Genomic DNA, 17,633 nt, shown 5'->3' with positions numbered 1-17,633 from the left:
CGCCAAGACCGGGCTCTAGTAATCTTAATAGCTCCGGATTGGCCAAGGAGGGTGTGGTACTCCGACCTTCTCCAACTCTCAACGTGCCCGCCGCTCCGTCTCCCTTTCAGGGCAGACCTCCTCTCACAGTCGCAGGGGCAGGTTCTACACCCCAACCTCCAGAGTCTGCACCTACATGCCTGGAGATTGAACGGGGCAACCTGAGTTCCTTCTCTCTCCCGCCTGAGGTAGTGGATGTTATATTAGCGGCCAGGCGACACTCCACTAAATCTATCTACGCTAATAGGTGGTCTAAATTTGTTGCGTGGTGTGGAGAGAGGCAGATTGATCCCTTACATGCTCATCTATCGGACGTTTTGTCTTTTGCTCTATCTCTGGCGCAGAAAGGTTGTGCAGTGGCTACCATTAAAGGTTATTTATCGGCCTTGTCAGCCTTCATATGTCTTCCAGACCAACCATCTTTATTTAAATCCCCTATTGTTATCAGATTCTTGAAAGGTCTTCTAAATCAATATCCTCCAAAGCCATTAGTTATGCCGCAATGGGATTTGTCCTTAGTCCTGACTTTCCTTATGGGGTCCCCTTTTGAACCTATGCATTCTTGCCCCTTGAGGTATTTGGTTTTAAAAACAGTCTTCCTGATAGCTACAACATCAGCAAGGAGAGTGAGTGAGTTGCAGGCCTTATCAGTAAAACCCCCTTATACAACTTTTTATGGGGATAAGGTGGTGTTGAGGACCAAGGCTGCTTTCCTCCCGAAGGTTGTTTCACCCTTCCATTTGGCTCAGGCAATTACTTTGTCCACGTTCTATCCTCCGCCTCATCCTTCCAAAGAGGAAGAAAGACTGCACCGTCTGGACCCAAAGAGAGCGTTGAGCTTCTTTATCGATAGAACAAGGGATTTCAGGCTGGAGGATCAGCTGTTTATTGGATACGTGGGCAAGAGGAGAGGAAAGGCAGTCCACAAGAGAACACTATCCAGGTGGGTTGTTCTTTGCATTAAAATATGTTACTCTTTGGCAAAGAAGGATCCTCCTGAGGGCATTAGAGCTCATTCCACCAGAGCTAAGTCGGCCACTTCGGCCTTAGCCAGAGGTGTTCCTGTGGTCGACATCTGCAAGGCCGCAACTTGGTCGTCCCTTTACACTTTTGCAAAACATTACTGTTTAGATTCTGAGGTTAGAAGGGACGGCCATTTTGCACGGTCAGTGCTGCAGGATTTCTTGGTTTGACCATTTAGGCACCCACCGCCGGGCGTGGTACTGCTTTGGGACTCTATTCATGAGGTGAGGAATCCACAGGTAGTTGTATCCATCAGAAGAACGAGTTACTTACCTTCGGTAGCGACTTTTCTGGTGGATACATTAGCTACCTGTGGATTCCTCACGGTCCCACCCGCCTCCCCGTTGCCTTTATGGTCTTGCCAAGTAATCCTTGAGTGCGCTCCTCTTGGTCTTTGAGGGTGCAATAGATGTATATATAATATATTTATATATATATATATATATATGTATATGTGTATATATCTTTATGTATATACTTGGTGTGTGTATATATTTTAAAAGAGAGAGTTTTATATATATATATATATATGTACATAAAAAGATTTACAGTTATTCATACAATGTGGTGTATTTTTACAATATAATGGATGTTGCCTTGCTCTTTCATTGCATTGCCTGGTTGTTCTCATGCACGTAAAAAATGATTGGTACTGACGTCTGCACGTCGTCGAGGACCTCTTATTGCCTGTATGACGTCAGACGGCGTCGCGTGCGAGACAGTGACGTCCTCGTCGACGTGCAGAGACTAGTAAGAAGATTTCCGTCGAATGCTGGCGCCATGGGAGTATTCATGAGGTGAGGAATCCACAGGTAGCTAATGTATCCACCAGAAAAGTCGCTACCGAAGGTAAGTAACTCGTTCTTTTTGTGCATTATTTTCTGCCATTCTGTTTACATGTGGTTATGCCTTCTAGGGGCTATCTGTATGGTTACATGACATGTTTCTTAGAGATACTATTGTTATTGTTGGGTCCTCTAGGGACTGTTCTCAGCATTGCAGTTAACATACTATACTATTTGAGGCACTTGGAAATTTGCCCCATAATGCTTTGCAGGGCATTCTATTTACAAAACATTTTTGCTTGTAACGTAGCTTGTGGTGGTACTAGGGCAACGGGACCACCTTGAAAATGTTCACCACAATGTGCTCTTTCTGTCTATATCATCGCTGGGCACCCCACACTAGATTAGTGGGGACCCCAAAATAATAACCCCACCCACCATTCAGTGTATTTTTAAGCTTTCTTATGGCTGTAACTTTTGTTTTGCACCTGGAGTAGTTTGCGTTTTAAAAAAAATATTCCAGTCTGGCTATATTAGCCCTTTAGCTATATGCAGGACCCCTGGAATTATGTGACAGAAAGGACTTATTTATGTGGCAGTGTTGACCAATTTATGTTGCAAAAAGTCCAGAAATGCATGCACAACACCCCTTAAAGAGACCGTCAGTAGATATCTTGGTTACAAATCTCACTTCATCAACCTGGTTTCCCTTTGTATATTGAACATTAGTGGAAGTTACAGGGGATTCACCCGCTAGCCCCAATTCTTTTTCCACACAAAGGATTTAATAGAGTAATTATATAATAGATGAACCTTTCTGAAGTCCCTCTGAGCACCAGGACCATGGGGAATAGGGGATTTTTGCCCCTTCTTAATTTTCAGCCTTGAAAAACTGATTATTGCGAAAACTTATTTCAGGTATACTGTACTGTATTTTAATCTGATTTAAGGTGAGAAATTTGGCTAGCATGTCTCCCATAGTTGTGTACCTTCTGGTCTTCAACACATTCAAATTAATAACCTTTACTGTTCATGCAGATTTCTTCAGCACTCTCTGGTAATGATATCTACTAAATGTACCTGTGTGTCCTGCCCCACACCTAAGAAACAATGGCATGTTGGTAGAAAACAAGTCTTTGTTTTTAAAGGTTTGGAGGAACTTTTGAATGCTGAGGGCAAATCCATCCACCAGTATGAGATCCTGATGTCTCTGTACCCCTGATCAATTGTGCTATTATAGTTCATATCATCTGCTTCATCACATCAGGGGTGTGGTATTTAATAAAATATCTGTTTGCAGATGGGACCGGTTGCTTCATAAAGCTTGTCCTGTTAAAAAAAAATCTACTTTTCCCTTTGGTGCCATGTAGTGCGGTGACAAATTATGGCAGTCTCATATAAGAGCTCGCGTAATAACCTCTGATTATTCTAGTGCTAATACCATAATAGGGCTTGAATGCTAGCAGTTTCCTTATTTTGCCACCTTTCTGCAGATCCACATACTGGGCCTGGAGGCAGTGGTAAGCATTAATTCCATGGTTGGAATCCCTTTTGAGTCTATGCAAAGCTTCTAACTTGAATGTTTTAAGGATTTTTCACCAATCATTTCCCATCCTGAGAAAGGTTGGAACCACATTGCTGACAAGGATCAGAAGTAAAAATTCTTCCATGGTTGGTGTAAAAGAGTTTTACAAAAGCCATGTCAAAACAAGACACACACACATTTACAACACCAAAAGACTGACAACCAATGTCTGAACTATTGGTTTTGCCAGTGCTTGTATATTTTCATGTTTGTCTGTATCTTGTTAAAACTAGTTACACTGATGTTCCATTATGAATATTGTTTTGGAATTTCTAGCATGAATCAACACATCTTACTAAATGATACTTCAAAGGAATGGTACCAAAAATTTCACAGTACTTTAGCGAACATGTTTTTTCCTAGTTGCATTTTTGTGACTTTTTTTAAATTTTTTTAAAGCAAAGTATCATCAATCTTGCTTTCAAGCTTTTGCAGATATTTGCATCTTATCGGAGAGCATTCTGTGAACGTTTATACGTAGCCCAATATTGTTTAACTTTACAAATGTCTGTACGTTTTTTTTTATTTTTTATTTTACTTGACGCACTGTCAATAGTGCGTACTAGCTTACAACATTTAGAGCACTCACCTTAATAATTAAAGCTGCGCATTAATGAGCCATAAATACAACTTCGAACAGCATTAACATGTGGACACACACTACCTCAGCTGCAGACAATTCCTTTTCCTGCTCTAGAATGTGGTACTGTAAATTGGCAATCAGAGGGTTTGTGTTGCAGGGGGAGGGGGAGTAGGGACTACTTGTCCAACGTACAAAAACATGAAAACCTGTTGTCCTTGACCCCAAACAATGTAATTGACGTAGGCCTGTTGGAACTCCACAACCATTTCATATTGTATTGTTAGGATGTGATTCTGTGTCAGGACCAGAAGCTCAGATTATGCTTCTCTTCCTTCACTGTGATTTTGACAGCAGCCAATCAGAAGTAAATACAGAAAAAACTACAAATTCCAAGTGTATCCACAACACGTCATAACCATAGAGGCAGTCCCCCTATATACCACTGACACGCAATGAACAACTCTTTCTTTGCTGCTTCGCAGCCAGTTAGGTGCTTTCTCGTTTTGCTGTGAATCTTGTATATTCGTGACTTGTTGTTGATTATTGGTGTGTTTTAGGATCTTGCTCTGCGCTCGTTTTTATTATTCTTTCCTTTCACGTTTGGGAGCGTCTTTTGCCCCGCTGACGCAGCCGCTCGGCTCTTAATTTGTTGGAGTGGGAGTGAGGACGTGCAGTGATGCCGTGCGTTCCTCTATCTATTTCTGACAACCCTTTCTACCGCGCAAGCGCAGAATGCGATTTTTTTTTTTTTTTTTTTTTTTTTTTTTTGCGCACAAGAGATTTTTATTGAACACACTGAGAATCGTGTCCCTGTCTCTTGGCAAAGCGTTTTGGATGTATTTCCTCCCTGAATTACGCCCCAAGTGTGAGATCCCTGGGGTTGCAATAATTTCTACACAGTTTGGACCTGTTTATGTCAAGGCAGAGCTCCCTCCACATCCCATTACTATTTTAAACTGCTGTTGGCTGTTTTTTTCTGCCCAATTGGTCCTGCATCACGTGCATTTCTGCTCCTTTGTATTTATATATTCCTGTCAGTATGGCTGCATATGAGGATCAAGGAAGTGATGAATATTATGTGGATGATCCTGCTGGTTCCTTTGAGCAGGACCTTGTCTGTGCCCTGGATGCTGGTGTGCAGCATATAGTCAATCAAGCATTGACCCAGGCTATCAGGCCTATTAAACACCATTTTTAATTGGTTTCACTGAACAACAGGGATGGGTGGCTCCTTCTGGATCTCAGGTAGTCCAGGATCCCTCCCTGGCTGCAGGCTCACAGGCCTTCAATCCAGGCAAGAATCCGCATGCTGCTGACTTTGAGAGTCTTATCAGGTCCCTGGCCAGGAATCATGACTAAAATGCTTCTAATGCCCCAAAGTCGAAGTCCAAGAATGATTTGGCTTCCTCCTCTTCAGAGCATTTCTCAGACCAAGAGGATTATCTCCCCCCCCCCCCCCCCCCCCAAAAAAAAACGCAATAAGAAATCGCACCACTAGGATGATTCTACTCCTCTGCCAAAAGTTCTTACTTTTGAACCGGAGGACATTGTGCATCCCCCTTTCTAATTTATGGTTTCCCCTGGCAGAAGAAGCTCACTATGTGGAATCCCACATTAGTTATTGGTTCAAAAAGGAGGTTCACTCCAGATTACGTTCTGAGTGTCCAAGACTGGATTTTACCTCTAAAGTGACAGTGACACCTGAACTGGTACCTACTCTTGTCACTTATGTGGATCCTTTGAAAACTTATTTAAATAAGGGGATCGATTGTGCCTGACGTGATGGCCAAGACAAACTTCTAGACGTGACTGATCCCTTCTCCAAGATTTTGGAGATGGGCTCTCGGGTCAAGGAGTCTGGTGCCACTATTGACCCTGATGTTCTGGTTGGTTGGGCTCAAGGGGCCTTATGTTTTATGGGGAACGCTAACTGTGCAATTTCCAATGAACGTAGACACTCAAAGATGGATCCAAAGTTGGCAGACCTTTCTTAATCAAAGTCTGGTTCTTTGGCTCAGGTTTTGCTTTTCGGTTCTCCTTTCCTCAAGGAGCTTTCTAATTTTGCGGCAACATATGCCAGTTTGGACAAAGCCCAGGGGTCTATTAAAAGGGTTCTTCATCCACTTTTTCAGGGGCGGGCGGACGCTACAGAGGGCGTACCTTTGCCCGTTTCAACCAGCAAAGGCCTCAGCTGGGATACTATCACCAGGGGAGAGGTGGTTTCCAGGTTTCCTCAGTGTCCACCTTCTACCCTTCTCGCCCGAGAGCATGTTGCTCCAGATTCCGCAGAGGGACGTCTAGAGGCACCCAGCCCTACTCCCATGATGCAGGATATACAGGTGATCCTTATTTTAAGCTCAGAGGTTATTTTAGGGGGCAGGACGGGGCGTTTTTTGCAAGGTTGGTGCAAAATTACTTGCAACGCCTGGGTCTTTGAAACCATTCAAGGATTCAAGCTAGAGTTTTGAGTCCCTTTTTCAGACATCTCTTCCACGTCTGACATATTTTTCCCTTCAAGATCGCACTTTAATTTCTGCTGAAACCTCATCTCTTCAGAAAAAAGACGCTATTGTCGAGACTTCTATTCATCCGATGGGGTTTCTCAGTTCAGTATTCCTAGTGGACAAAAAGGGAGGTGGCTCCCACCTCGTATTGAACCTCAAAGAGTTCAACTGGTGTTTGGTTTATCGGCATTTCAAGATGGAGTGCATCCACTTACTGAGGGATATCCTCCAGGGACGAGACTGCATGGTTTGGTTAGATTTAAGGGATGCTTACTTGACCATTCCTATTTTTCCTCCCCACTGTTGATTCCTCCAGTTTCTGTTGAAGACCTTTTTGGTACGAGTACAAGGTCCTTCCTTTTGGCCTTTCCTTGGCCCCTTGGTGCTTCTCAAAGGTGATGAAGCCGGTGGTAGTCTCTTCGTGCTCGAGGGGTCCGTCTCATAATTTATCTAGGCGACATTATCATTATGGTGCAATGCCCTTGTCCTTATCAAAGCCCAGAAGTAGGGCTTAATTCCATCTCCGAGGTTGGATTTTCTGGGTTTTCGGGTAGATTTTACTCTAGCTCAGTTGATCCTCTATCCTCAGAAGATTTGTCTGATCAAGAGAGAATTGAGGTTACTGTTGTCCAGACAGACTATCATTGAGGGCAATTGCCCGCATGGTGGGCCTGCTCTCGACCTCCATTCAAGCGATATTTCCGGGTCCTCCCCATTACAGGGCTCTGCAGAGATAAAACATTTTTCCTCTTCAAAGAGGTCTCTGTTATGTGGACCAGATTCCACTTTCGGAGGAGGCTTGCTCAGAGATGCGTTGGTAGTTATACCACATGGAGGCTTGGAATGGCAGGACCATCTTGGTTCCTCCCCTGAGATTGTGATAGAGTCTGACGCCAGTCTTTGGGGCTGGGGAGCTCGTTGCGGGTCTGTTTTCATAGGGGGGTCATTGGACCAAAGCAGAGTTGGATCTCCATATCAGTTGTCTGGAGCTTCTACCTGGCTCATTTGCAATCAAGAGGCTGTCTCATGTCAAGACGAATTGTTGTATCCTGCTTTGTATGTACAATATCTCAGCAGGGAGATAGGTCAACAAGTTGGGTGGAACCAGGTCTCGCATTCTGGCGGAGATTGCCAAGGATTTTTGGCATTTTTGTCAGCAACACTGGATTTCAGTGGTACCGGAGTACCTTCCAGGGAGCAGCAGTTCGGTTGCAGATTGGCGCACTCATCACCTTCGACATTTCAGCGACTGGAGGCTTCATCCCAAGATCTTTTGAGTTCTCCGCTCCCTGTGGGGTTCCTTCTCGGTAGTTCTGTTTGCATCCTGGCTCAATTGGCAGATGAGGACATTTTTCAGCTGGAGACCAGATTCAGAGGCTATAGCGACAGATGCTTTTCTCCAGAACTGGTATCGGGGTCTAGGCTATGAGTTTCCTCCCTTCTTAACGATTCCCAGGGTTATGGCTCATATCTGTCGCCAGCGGGTGGATCTCATTCTAGTGACTCCTCTCTGGAGGTCCCAGGTTTGGTTCCCAGTAGCTCTGGAATTAAGTTGCGACCTTCTGATTTTGATTCTGTTTCGACCCAACCTCCTCCTGGATCCTCTGGGCCTTCCTCATCCTCTAATTTTCTCGGGGCAACTGTCCCTAGTAGTGAGGCGTCTTTCAGGGAAAGAGGAAGTATCCCAGGACTTCTGCAGGAATCTTCCGATTTCATTGCAGGATCCTGGTCTTCCAGTACCCACAGGAGATTGCTTCCTCTTGGAAACAATGGTGTTCTTGGTGCAATGCATGGAACAATGATCTGTCTTCAGTGGATTGCAGTCTGGTCCTAATATCTTTTTTTTTTTTATCCTCTGTAGCTTTATCCGGTTTAGCTCACAGTTCAGTTAAGAATTATTGGCCGGCCATTTAGGCGGGTCATATGCCTGTGGATGGTAAACCTGTGGGGAGATACCCAATGTTTGTAAGCTTTTGAAGGGCATAAGGTTGGCTTATCCTCCTCATCCACGCTTTTCTTCCCTTGGGGATGTGAATATAGTCTTAAGAGTTTTGGAGTCGTAGCTGCCTAATAGAATCTTTTCCAGGAAACAACTACCTGCTAAACTCACTGTTATTATGTTTAATCTCTTGCAAACAGGATTCTGGTGTTAGAGCTTTAGATTTGGCTGGCAGGGTTTTTTCTTTTGAAGGACTGATTTTTTTTTTTTTTATTATTATTTTTTTTATTTCCTGTCTTACTAAGTGTAATTTGAAATCGGTCTCTTATCCTAGTTTTGTGAACAATCCCAAATTGTGTGTAGTACAATGTCTCAGAGCTTATGAGGTAAGTGCAGAAGAATTTTGTTCCGAAATGGGGAACAGTTGTTGATTCCTTTGGTTAAACCTTATCACCCTGTTTAGTCTGCTACGCCGGCCAGATGGGTTTGCTGGCTTTTGGAAGGAAGCAGGCATTGATATTTCAAAATTTGGCACTCATTCCACTAGAGGGGCCATGGCTTCAAAATCTTTTGCCTTAGGTTCCCGTTAAGAAGACAGTTTAAGAGCTGCAGATTGGTCTTCTGAATCTACGCTCAAATCGTTTTATTATAAACCTATTGTGGATATTGCGTCGGTAGTGATGGGTCCACTTTAAACAAGCCTAATTGGAGCCTCCGGTCCTGACCTAGAATAAAAAAAAAATTCTAGCATTCGCGTTAAGAATTTTTCAATTCTATTAACGACACAGAGGCAAGGATTATCCCAACCGCACCGCAGTCTATTTCTTTTATAATTGTGTTTACTGTTTCATTGAGATTACTGTATTCCAGTGCTTTTCCCTCTGTTACTTCCTATGTGATTGTTTTATCCTGGTTCAGTTTTATGGCCTAGTATTTTCATCTCCTTTGCAGGTACTGAAAAAAAATGACTGACGTGTCTCCAGCGCATTATTCTAAGGATACAGAGGGTTGTTGGATTTCGCACCCTCTTCATTTTACAAGTTCGTCTTCTTGATTTGTCCTACGGGTTGTTTGATGCAAAGAAAGAGGAGTTGTTCATTGAGTGTCCGTGTTATAGAGGGGGACTGCATCTATGGTTATGACGTGTTGTGGATACACTTCGGATTTATAGTTTTTTTCTGTATTTACTTCTGATTGGCTGCTGTCACAATTAAAGTGAAGAAAGAGAAGCATAATCCTTGCCTCTGTGTCCTTAATAGAATTGAAAAATTCTTGTTGTGAATGCTAGAACATTTAGCATTATCAACTTTGCAATTTCCTATATCAGATTATTTTTCTTTCAATCACAAGAATTTAGCTTTAAAATTCAGCGAATCAACTGTTAAGGAATTACTATCATTTTCCACATAGTGTTTGCAACCACAAAAAACTGAAAGTGAAGAGCTCCTCAGCAATAATGCAAAAAAGCAAGCATACCCCTTCTTTGTGCTCATGTGCGAGAGCAACTCATCCTTTTGCATGGGTAATTATCCAGTTCTGGATGATTTCAGTGTCCCAGTTTTTGTAGGCAGGACCTAGAGGGGATTTATTAAAATATACGGATGGCCTCACACACACCCAGGGTGTTGTGCTTTGTCCTTGGTCATCCCACGCTTACGATATATGGAGTAAATGTGCAGGGATATCGAGGATAAGGGATCCAGATATGGTATAAAAATCATGGTCTAGTACCCAAGTAAAGAGGGGACGATTAAAATAAATGTTAGGACATGAGTCTTCAGCCAGAAAGAAGTCAGTGGATTTCCTCAGACCCTGGAAGGAGAGCGGAACACCTTGCGTCTTGCCAGGGGAAAGGGTTGTGCGTCTCAAGCAAAGTTTTGAGAGCAGGCACACTCCAGACAGGTAACTGCGGGGCATACGGAACCGGTGCGTGACAAAGTTGCATGTAAATGGCCCAAATGTGTGTCTGGCCACAAGTGTAAGTCTACCCTTTTCTTTAGAAGGGCTTCTCAGGGAGAGCAGCCAGTTTAATAAATTCACATCCTTCAAGTCCACCCGAACATATTCATCCTCCCCAGTCTTATCTCCAGCAAGCCATCGCTTCAGGCCACTAAAGTCGGGCTGCTGCAGTCCCCAGCCTCCCTTAGAACTTGGGGTACTGGAGCATTGAGAGCGACGAGCTCAGACTCCAGACTACGCAGAGCATCAAAAAAAAATCTTGGTGGGATCTCCGTCAAGGCAGCAAAAACATATAAGTGCCCCGGAAAAACTGGCATTTCCACTGTTGATGTTCTGCCCATGGGTGAGAGGGGCAGCTGCATCCAAAATTGCATGGATTGATGGAGTGAAGTCATAGTCTTACTATAATTTCCGTCAAGGAGGTCTTTGCCCGTGTAATATACGTTTGCCCCTTGGTAACATAAGGTTTTGAAGCTCTGGGAGGGGGGCCGCTCCCCTGCCGGCTCCAGGCGACGTTCAGGTTCGACCCAGCGCACTGGAAAAATACAGGACTTGCCCCAGTTAACCATGAGGCCCGTCATATCGCCAAAAAGATCAAGCAGGGCATAGAGGGCTGGGAGGGTAAGTGCATGGTCCCTTAAATACACCTAGAAGACATCCGCATACAAAGACAGTGTGCCAGACCATCCCAACCCTAAAGACCCACGCCGAGCCCCTGGTGTGCAACTGAACAGCCAGTGGCTCCATGGCTAGCACAAAAAGCACCATGGTTTTTATTTTTTGGGGGGTGGGGGGAGAGTGTGTCACAGCCGTTCTTAATATTGTGTGAATAATTAATTTTTGTCAAAGCTGTGTATTCATCACACGACCCATGGTGTCTCTTATAGCGCCCATTGGGATCCTAGGGATCTTCAACCGCTGCAACCATACCAATGTGGGTCTCCACTTATCACTAACAGCATTTTGTCAGGCCAAGGGGGTATTACAATCAAGAGCGCACAATCGTCCATCTACACCTTATAATGAGGATGGAGGGCTGCAAGTTGGGGGATGGGTGGCAGGTGCTGTTAATACCGCCATTTCAACTGCTCGCAGGCATGTCTCTATACCCAGTGCGTGACGGTTGTCCGAGCTCCTCATGTAATGATGCAGGGGCCCCTCATAACTACTTTTAAGGCATCCCAAACAAGCCCGCTAGAGTCCAAAGATCCCATCCGCAAAATACTGGGTGAGGTGCATGGCGATGGGGTTCCTGTACACCGTACCTCACAATGCTTAGTCAGGAGCCGCTACTTTGGGGTAAAGGCTCTCCCCATCCCTCCACTGGAGCGTGTAGTCTGCAGGGGATTGTGGTCGGACTAAGTCCTGCCTATATATTCAGAGCTATGGATAAGGGGCCAGGAGTCGGTTTTGCAGAAGAAATAATCTAGAATGAACCTAGTTTCCTGGTGTGTAGTAGGAATACCTAATTTTCCTGGGCACCCAAACTCTGTGTAAACAGAAGGACCAGGACCATTGTTGGAAGTGTTTTATTGCCTGTATACATTGTGTGCCTGGGAGCGGGGGGACTGAACGGTCTAAATCTGTGTTATGTATACAATTAAAGTCACCACCCCATTGCCCCGGAGCCTAAGGGTCAAGCAGTAGAGTTGGTGGGCTGGAGGGGAAGCAGGTTGGGGGGGGGGGGGGGAGGATAGGTTTGGGGGTGGGGGCAGGTGGAGAGTGGGGGAGGGATCCTGAAACTCCCTGTGAGGTGTTTGGTGCATAGAGAGATACTAAAAAATAAAACAGGCACCCGTTGAGGGATCCTTCAAGGATCACATAACAGCCGTCCTTGTCAACCAGGAGCCTGTGTTTCAAGAACGGTACCTTTGGGACAACCCAAACTAGGACACCTCAGGCATAGGTTGAGTATCCCGTGCCATATACTTGAACACTCCAAACGTTTACTGACTTTATCTAGCTCCCCCACTGTCAGGTGTCTTCTGTAGGCAGGCAAACTGAACATGTCTGTGCCAGAGATGAGCATATATTATGTGTTTCCTAGCTGGGTGTCGCCGTACCATGGATATTCCAAGTCAAGTCTCTAAGAAGGGCAGCCATATTTGCAAACAGAATATTTCAAAGTCTTCAAAATACTCAACACTCTACTACCCCCTCACCCATCTACCCTCATCACCTTGCCACCCACGGCATCAGCCAGGTAGTAAAAAAAACATCAAACAAATGTGCTAAACTCCCTTATCCCAGGCCTGAACACCTATCGGCCTCATGCCACAACATCCAAAACAGTGAAACTGTTGTGAAATATATACCTACATCAAGAACATGCCCATGCGGAAAACTAACTGGAGGGACCTATTGCATTTGCTCCCTGCATTGGGCTCAGCCGTGAAGCTTGCAGTTAAGGCGTCTCTTGTCCATATTCATTGTCTCTTCTGTGGCCTCAGAGATACATGTGCCAGCAACCAAGGACCCCCTCATATCTGAAAGAGATCAGCAGTGACCCACCACCTATGGCATCTCAGGAGTCTGGGGTCTCTTCTGGTGCCGGGGGGACAGCCTGGGACCCTGGGCGCTATATCATTTGAGAAGAACTTCGCAACCTTATTAATTAGGACTGTGTGCATCAGCCAGTCTCTGCCTCATCTACCCGCTCTGTATGATCTGCTCGCATCAGGCCAGTCTCAACTTGTATGTCTCCCAATTGAGCTTCCATTGCCATCTTGGAGTCCTGTATTGCCTGCAAAATGTCAACTGTTTGATTATGTTTGTTTTTGACTGTGTGGCACCCAGTAGGGCCATAATGGACTGGGAATGCCCAACCTGGAAATCCCGGGAGCCCCACAGGACGGACAGCAACAGAGGGGAGTTGCTGCTCCTTGAAGTGGGGGCAGGTGAACTAGTGGCCGCATGCCTGGTTTATGCTGTGCGAGGGTCAGGCTGTGAGAGAAGGTGTCACTCTAGGGCTTATCCCCTTTTTTGCGTTAGAGGTCCAGATAGTGCCCACCAGTTAGTCCCCCGAGGAGAGAGACCACATCCTTAAGTGCACCAGAGGCTTTGGAGAACTGTGGGTTGATAACAGTAGGGTGATGCATTTCCCAGACTTTACCCTTTGCGGTCCAGCACCAGCGACCCTCGTGCAAAGTGAGACCTTGACATTAAATACGCCTTGTTATTCTGCGAACGGTTGCGAGTTGTCACTGGCCACTGTACACCACATATTTGGCCTTCACCTAGGGGATCCGGCTATGGGTGAAACAGGGTGTTCTGGTTCGAGTTACTAAGTAGCACCATTGACTCGAAGGGGCATTAATCTGTCTTGACGGGCCTGTTGGACAGACGGTTACATTTGTTAAAGTTTATGCCCCTAATATTGACCAACCTCTGAGTTTTGATACGCTGTACCGGTACAAGCCCCTTTTATTCCTATATGTGCTTGTTGCTTATGCCGATTTTTAACTGAATGGCCAACATTGGTTTGGATCAGTCTCAACCCCACTCCAGGCTTCCCCTACTGTCTGCTTGGCAAAGGGTTTCTCTTCTTGGCAGGCTCACTGGGGCTTAGTGGAGAGGTGGAAGCATCAACACCTGCAGGTTCAAGACTGTTCCTTTCATTCGATCATATATGTGCTACACCTCTGCCTTGACTTTTTTTTTATTTTTTTATTATCCTCCCTTGACATCCTAGGGGCCATCACATCCATTGCATATTTGAGTCAAACTATCTCTGACTGTAATCCCCTGCTGCAGACATTGTGATGGGGTGGGATGCACACCTGTACACCTAACTGGCGCCTGAAGGTGGCGAGTCTCGAGGGTCCTACGGTCCCAAGACAATAAGAGGAGGCATTCAGTATTTTTTCGATGAAAACACTGGCTCTGCTTCCTCTTCCTTTGTGGAGTCTGAGGCTTTTAAGGTAGTCGTATACAGGGCATTGTTTGTCTGAATCTGCAGTATTTGGATGATATTGTGCTCTTCCTGCATGACCTGCGCACAGAGCCAGTCTCCTTACGGCCTTTTGGGAGGTGTCTCGCCTACATATTAATAGGCCGAAGACCAGCCTCTACCCTATCCATGGAGGCATAGGTGGCATGCCCTGGTAACCGATCATGGTGCAAGATCTTGAAGTTGAAATTTAAAGATCACTACCCCTATTGGTGGCAGGTCACATTACCGTGGTGAAGAAGGTGGTGCTGCCTCGCCTTTTGTACTTTTATGCAGTGCTCCAGCTGATGATTCCGCGCATTGGATTCAGGGACCTGGATTCCATTCTTATTGATCTCATTGGGGATAAAGGAATAAGGGACAACAGCGAGTCTCTGTCCAAGCTGCAGCTTCCAACAGCTGTAATGGTGTATGGGTTGAATTCCTGAGAGAGAAGCTCTGGGATGCTGCGATTGCTGGAGCCCCTCAATTTGCAGCAACTATGGACCCTTCTACTCAACCCTCGACGAGCAGCCCTTGCGGGTTGACATGATCAGACAGTGCTCAGGACCTACTGGATAAGGTTGCGCGTGTGTGCGTGTGTGCGTGTGTGTGTCTGATTCCCCCATACTCTCTAGATCTCCTGCTGCGGGCGTTGGTCAAGCAATTACATGAAGTAGATGAAGGGTGCCTACTAGACTGGAAGGCAGCAGGCCTGGTGTGTTGTGGGCTTTTGCTAACTTATTTGCAGAATTAGACATTCTGGCAAGTCTGTTTTCCCTGCATGGTACCCTGACTGCCGATATCTGTGTGACGCCTCTAACATCCATCGGGTGGTCTGGGGTTTATATACTGCACTGTGAGCAGATTTGTTTTTCCCTGCTCATGGTGCTGCGTGGTCAGTGGGAGACTGACCTGGGGGCCCCTTTGACAGAGAAGACTAGGTTAAATTGTGGGAGGTGGCACCTAAAATCACCTGGAATTCCTATTTTTAAACTCGTACATTTTTAGGTTCTTCGCAGGGCATACCTTACATTCCGGAAACTCTGTGTCTATCTTCTACCAACCCCGCTTGGCTACTTGCGCTATCTAATAGGTACTGGAGATTTCCTCCTATGCTCTGGCGGTGCTATCAATGACCTTTTATTGGGCTGAGGTAGTGCACAGTCTGGCAGATGCTATGGCTCGTGCCCCAACTCCTACACCCCTGCTCTGTCTCCAGGGCCTTAACGGACACCCTGCCAAACACAAGGTCACCTGTCAATTTATTGGCCATAGTCTTAGTGCATGCCAAGCATAGAATTACAATGCACTGGAAGAATATTGAGTTCACTGGGACATGGTATTGGCTGACTTTCAGGGAAGCGAGAACAAGGATGCTGGAAATGTTTCTATTCAGTGTGTGTACACAAGGTCTACCTGCCCTCCCTAGGTCCCTGGACAGATGGTGCCTAGATATTGGGATTGTGTTACTGATCTGCTACTGTTGCTGCTGATCCCCAGGGGTGGACATAAGGCAGTCAGCGTTAGGGTAGCGTTGTCTTGCTCTTACAGTATCTTCAGGATTCCTGCGGTTTGAGGAGGGAGGGAGTGCTTGCTGCATGTTGCGGTAGGCGGGTAGGAGAATGTTTTTCTTGCTTTCAGTTTATACATTCTTTGTCATATTGGGACAGAGCTGGTTGTAATTTTATATTGCTGGCCTTCAATGCAAACTGATTCTGTAGCACATAATACCATAGATTGTTCGCAAGATACGTTGCTTTGACCATTTTTACTCCTGCTGTGTGGGGCCATATTGGCAAATCTTGCACTGTGAATACTCAACGTTGTTTGCTTGTTTTGGTTTCCTTTGACATGGCACAATGTTATCATCTTTTGCATGTACAAATAGCGTTCTGTTCACAAAACAAATGAGTAGGTATGGTTTGGTGCCTTGGGTAAAGCTTATATGCACCATACTAGCTATTTACTGTTTTGTAGAAACCTTGTTGATATTTAATGCTAGCGAATGTGCGGAGGAGCTTTGTCTCGTTCTTTGTGATACTGACTATAGTTGGAATAGTTTAAAGAGATGTGCTGCAGATGCATCTGTTTAACTTCAAAATGAGACTTTAAACAGTTGACTTTGTTAAAGTAATAATTTTTGCATTCTTGTAACAAAAGGAAAAAAAATCTTTAAATTGTATACTTCTGTGTATTAAACAAAAAAAGGGGCTGGGGTTGATCCGTATTGGACAGTAAGGTTTATTTGTAGTAGGAGTCAAATCCGCCTGTAATGTTGCTGTTCTTTTTGCTGGCACATTTCTTAAGGTGTCAAGGCTCTCTCATTCGCATCCTTTTAACTTTGTATTTGTTTCCCATTTGCTTTCCAGATTTAAAATTCAGATGTGAAGACCTTTAAACTGCTGATGGGAAAACCAGAGCGCACTTGAAAGCTTCTCCTACTCTTCATTCCTTTCATCCCTCTCCTGCTCCCTTTCCCTACCCCTACCCTTAAGTATCCCCCTGGCACAAACGCAAACCAAACTAACCTCCCTGGTGGAAACACTGCAGTGCTGATGCGATGAATAAGTGACGAGATTGCAGGAAGCCACGACGACCTGCACCCCCCACCTCAACCGTAAGTTTAAAAAATTAAATAAAATAAAATATTTTATTTATATATATATATATATATATATATATATATATATATATATATATATATATATATATATATATATATATATATATTTTTTATTAGTGCTCCTCGTTTTCAGTTACTTGAGTAGGGACACAACCTGTCTAGCTTTACCAGTATTTGCCCCTGCTTTCTTACACAGGGCACGGTTCAAGTAATGTTGTGATGAATGCTAAGGGCCCTTAAAGACACATTCTAAAAGGTCGGCATCTCATTGTGAGTCTTTCAACAAAGCGTTTAGAGCTGTGTTTTTTTTTTCTGTTTTTTTTTTCCTCCGCGTTGCTGTGACAATGAAAGTGTTTGAGAATTTAATGTTCCTGGATCACATCAATCCACTTCCATCGCTTTAGTTCATAAGAAAATGTAGCTATATTTAAAAAAAATAAAAATAAAAAATAAACTTCAAATTAATAGTAAAATCTGTAAATCAGCAATACAGTTACTCAGTCATCTCAAATGAGATGTTCTTCTGCCAGTGCTGTCCAAGGGCTTGAGGTTGTCTTCTGAGAGAAAGTCAAAGAATACCTCAATATTGATGATTCGTACAAGAGTTGGAATGTTTTCAAGATTGTCAGGGTAGCTCTTTTAGGTTCTGAATCAGTCTGATA

The 17,633-nt window shown here is 44.6% G+C and overlaps 1 protein-coding gene across 1 annotated transcript in view; it reads left to right on the top strand.

Moving 5' to 3' along the window:
* The window catches only part of GIGYF1 (GRB10 interacting GYF protein 1), a 656,843-nt gene that overhangs the window by 14,547 nt on the left and 624,663 nt on the right, over nucleotides 1-17,633 (top strand). The window contains exon 2 of the mRNA XM_069215543.1: nucleotides 16,718-16,965. The gene's annotated coding sequence lies outside the window, so the exon portion shown is untranslated. The remainder of the gene's footprint in view (nucleotides 1-16,717; nucleotides 16,966-17,633) is intronic.

This window comes from Pleurodeles waltl, chromosome 12, assembly GCF_031143425.1.
Source record: "Pleurodeles waltl isolate 20211129_DDA chromosome 12, aPleWal1.hap1.20221129, whole genome shotgun sequence".
NCBI lineage: Eukaryota > Metazoa > Chordata > Amphibia > Caudata > Salamandridae > Pleurodeles > Pleurodeles waltl.
Note: the sequence above shows the minus strand (reverse complement) of the source record. Positions and strands in the feature narration are given on the sequence as shown.